General features: G+C 32.6%; 1 long non-coding RNA gene across 1 annotated transcript; it reads left to right on the top strand.

Moving 5' to 3' along the window:
- The first annotated feature begins 1,790 nt into the window (after window positions 1-1,790).
- Window positions 1,791-3,572, top strand: LOC148764697 (uncharacterized). The gene is made up of 3 exons (XR_016025044.1): window positions 1,791-1,867; window positions 2,517-2,600; window positions 3,458-3,572. It is a non-coding gene; the product is annotated as an uncharacterized LOC148764697 (long non-coding RNA).
- Window positions 3,573-4,490: the final 918 nt, after the last annotated feature.

Here is a 4,490-nt window from a genome sequence, read left to right as displayed (position 1 = left end):
TTTTCTTGTTGTTTTACTCATAAACATGCTAAACTAACACTAAACACTAACATAGCTCAAAATCAAATTTATCTAACAACTTTCTCTCTCCTAACCCATTTAATCAGCCATCAATTCATCATGAAAACATGTAATTTAATCGTGAAAAATAAAGAGAAATGCTTGCGAATAAGAAAACTCAAGCTTAATAGAAAAAATCTCACCATTTTCACTTAATTTCCTTGAAAATTCACACTTTTTCTTTGATTTTCTCTCTCTAGGGTTTTGTTTTTGTTTTCTCTCTCTTCTTGCTGGTTTGGCTGGCCATGGGGTGGAAGATGGGCTGATTTTATGCCTTTTTATAAAGAAATAATAAAATAATAAAGGTATGACACATGGCATCATGTCATTGGCCCGTTTTTAAAATTTTAAAAATTTTAATCCTTTTTATCTCCACCACACAATTAGTCAATGGTCAAAATGAGGATAAAGGAAGACCATGTGCTGGAAAAATGTCCTGGTGGTGGAAAATTACAATTTTGCCCCGGGGTAGCAAAATTACCATTTTACCCTTTTACTCCAAATTATACTAAAATTGAAATTTTTCTCTTCTAAACCTCAGATCTTACTCCAATAAGCCAAATGGGGCCAAAAATCTTTTCTAAAAATTTCCATTTTGTCCTCAAGTGGCAAATGACCATTTTGCCCCTAGATAGCGAAAATTTCGGTTTGACTCCAAATTGATCCTCGAACTCCGAATTACCATATTAAACCATTATGGGACATTAAAATTCTTAATTTCATCTTAAATTCTCTATTTGATCTAGTTCGAGGTTTAACTCAACTTTGTTGTACCTCTAGGTACAATACTGACTTTTGTAAAATTTTTTCGGGACTCTCTTACCATGCAAACATGTTATCCATCACATGTATGTCATGACAATTATTTTTATAGAGTCGGGCTTGTCATCTTCTCTGTTAAGCCCGATCTTATAAAATACTTTTCATGTCATTCATATGATTGACAATATGCTTGCATACTTGGAAAGCCCTGAAAGAAAAATCGTTAAAAGACGACAATGTACCAAATGGTACAATTAAGTTAATTTAAGTCTCGAACTAGATCAAATAGAGAATTTAAAATGAAATTAAGAATATTAAAGTCCCAGAATGGTTTAATATGGTGATTTGGAGTTCGAGGATCAATTTGAAGTCAACCTAGAATTTTTACTGTCCAGGGGCAAAATGGTCATTTGCCACCCAAGGACACAATGGAAATTTTTAGAAAAGAATTTTTTTAGCCCCATTTGACTTATTGGAGTATGATTTGAGTATTGGAGTATAATTTGAGGGTTTGACAGTGAAAAAGTTTAATTCCAGTGATTTCTAGAGTGTAGGGGCAAAATCGTAATTTTGCCACTCGCGGATAAAATTTGAGATTTTGAGAGAATTTAGATCAAATTTGACAAATTGGAGAATGGTATGAGTATAAGGGATGAAAAATATGTCTATGGGCAATTTTTCAATTTTTGGGGCAAAAATGTAATTTTTGACTTTTACGGGGGTAAAAGTGTAAATTTCAAAAATTACTCCACCAAGACTTTGGATAAGTCTGAGAATTTTACCTAAGCTATGGATATTTGGGACAAGTGTATGGTGAAAATTTGGAAACAAATGGATGGCTAGAATTTAAGGAATTAATAAAACATTAAAAAAATGAATAAAATAATATTATATTATTTTAGCCTTTAAAAAGGTAAAAATTCCGGAATTCTCATCTTCTTCAGCTGTCCAAACCAGGGGAGAAAAGGGGAAAAAAAAAAACAAGAATCCTACCTGAAAAATTTGGAGAAAATCAAGAGAAATCAAGAAATCAAGCATTAAAAAGGTAAATTTCATTGATTTTCCTTGTGATTTTCACTACCCATGCATTTTTTTCTCATTTCCATGCAAAATTAGAAAGTGGGTATGGACACCCATGCTGGCCAAACCTACATGGATGAGTTTTGAGCTTGATTTTTGGTTGATTTTAATTGAATTAAGTGATTTTAGTTAAGTTATATTGAAATATAGCAAAAATAAGCTAGAAATATAATTTTCTCCCATTGAAACCCATTATGCTGAATTTTCTAGGGGAATATTGGCTGCTGATCTTGATGGTTATTTGAGGAATTATGATGAATAATGATGAATTATGAGCCTAGAAAAATAATGGAAAATTTCGGAGCAAAAATACAAATTTTTACCCACTATGGGTATTTTCGTAATTTGTTATCGGGACTGATAATTTGCACCACACTGAGGGACATTAAGTCAATTTGGGTGCAATTGAGGTATAGAAACTGAAAAAAATTAATTTGGAGTTTAAACGGACGCGTATATCAATTTATCGGGTAAAAGACCGAAATAGGCTAACACCGCATTTAGGCAAAAATTTAGACATTTTTGCATTCCATATCAAGCATTAGTAGTCTAAATTAGTTTAATTTCAATTTAGTACCAATGTGGTGAATTTCTCGATTTTGCACTGTGTCAAGGTGGTGAGTCCTCTGATAAAGGCAAGGGAATTGCACCCGAGGACCAATAGTCTGAGTATTTCGAAAATCCTAACTCTAGACACGGTGAGTAACCTTACCATCATTTTAATTATCTAAAGTATGTTTTTATTCGGTTTTGGTGAATTTTATGAAAATCAGTTCAAATGGTAAATTTTTATGTTTTGTAAACAAAATGAGTTTAAATGAAAATATTTTATAAATTGTCTTGAAACGAAATAACAATTTTGAAAATAGAGTAATTGGAGACCACTGATATGTTGTAAATTTAAAATTGAATTAATGGCTTATGTTATTGTATTGGCATGACTGGCTGGGCTGTGTTTTTATGAATTATATGAATCGCTTTATTTTACCCTTGTAGGCTGGGTAGTAATATATTAGCCCTGTCATGCTGTCAAAATTTTATTGTATGGTGGGTTTGACCTGCTGCAGTGGGCTGGATTCTGTGGACTAGCCTATTAGAGGGGCACAGAATCCTGTTATATTTTTACCTCGGTTGGAGAGGCGAGTAGGGTAACTCCTGAGGTATAACTTTTAGAGTTCACTTCACGCCAAACCACCTCGTGAAGGGGAACTCGGCCAACGTCAAGGAATGGCTATGTTTTCAAAATAAAAACATGACTTTCTAATAGCCTTGGCGGACTCAGTTGGGATAGCCCTCGGCCAAGGTATCCCAAATAACTGAGTATGATAATAATTTTTGGCATGAGCCAAGCTTTTTAAGAAATTCATAAGCCATACTGATTACTTGCTTTAAATAAATTGATTTCATTTGGTTGAAATAAGTTGAAAGATGATAAATTACAGTTTGATGAAATGTTTTAATAGTCTCCTTTTACTCGACTTTAGATATTTTGAGTGATGTTTGTTTACTCACTGAGATTTTATAATCTCACCACCCTCATTTTCACCCATTTCAGGTTCAGAATAGATTGTAGATAACTGATATCGGCAAGGATTACAGTTGAACTTGCCACATCCAAAGACTGTAGGTTCATTTCTTTTTATACTTTTGATCATTCGTGGGCCCACGTGTCACTGTAAATTAAATTCTATACTTTGGTTATCTGTATTACGGTATGTAAGAATTTATTTTGCTTTTACGCTATAAAAATTATTTATGCAGTGTTCTTAAAATATCGTTTTATGTGAAAATTGAATATTTTATTGAATATTTTTATTTTATTATAACAGTCATAATTCCATTTTAAACGAATGTTTTAGACATCCAAAATTATTTTTGATTAAGAAATATGTGTTTTCCACTTACATACTATATTTTTCGATGATTTTTGAGATTTTTGGGATAAATGACAAAAATACCCCTGTGAGACGAAAATTATTATTTCATTTGTTTAAGTTGGAAACAGTTTAAAATCTTTTAAAATGTGGTATTTGGAAACAGCTACCCACAGGGGAAATGAGAAGCTGATATTAAAGCCTTGCGGGGTCTCGGTTGACATTCTGGGTAATGAATGTAAATTGAGACGTCGCGACGGTTGTCACGGGCTCGATGGGAGTTCCGGGTCGTGACATTCTCCCCCACTTGAATCAACCATATGATCTTTCTTCTTGACTAATTTCGACATCCGGCTAAATATTAATATTTTAAAAATTTTATCTTGTCTCCTTGGTACCTGAAATACCTTATTATGCCTCACTTGACTTCTGAATCGCCTTTTATCTCACAAATTCTCCTATGATAAAATTATTATTATTTTGTTGTTATTTTCTCACTTATGAAATATTTATATCCTAAACTACTCCTTTCGTCTTTTATCACTTTTAAACATTTTAATTGACCTCAATTTGCATTCGATCAACTTTATTTATCACTATATCAAAGTATGGGGTATTTCACTATATGAAGAAGTAAAACCCAAAAATTTGTTCAAACTACTCTTCTCATCTATGTGCAATTGAAAACAGTCTCCAGCAACAGTCCATCTAGAT

This window comes from Theobroma cacao, chromosome 1 (genome assembly GCF_053813885.1).
Source record: "Theobroma cacao isolate CCN51 chromosome 1, ASM5381388v1, whole genome shotgun sequence".
In the NCBI taxonomy this organism is placed as follows: Eukaryota; Viridiplantae; Streptophyta; class Magnoliopsida; order Malvales; family Malvaceae; genus Theobroma; species Theobroma cacao.
This window is presented reverse-complemented; position numbering and strand designations above follow the sequence as displayed.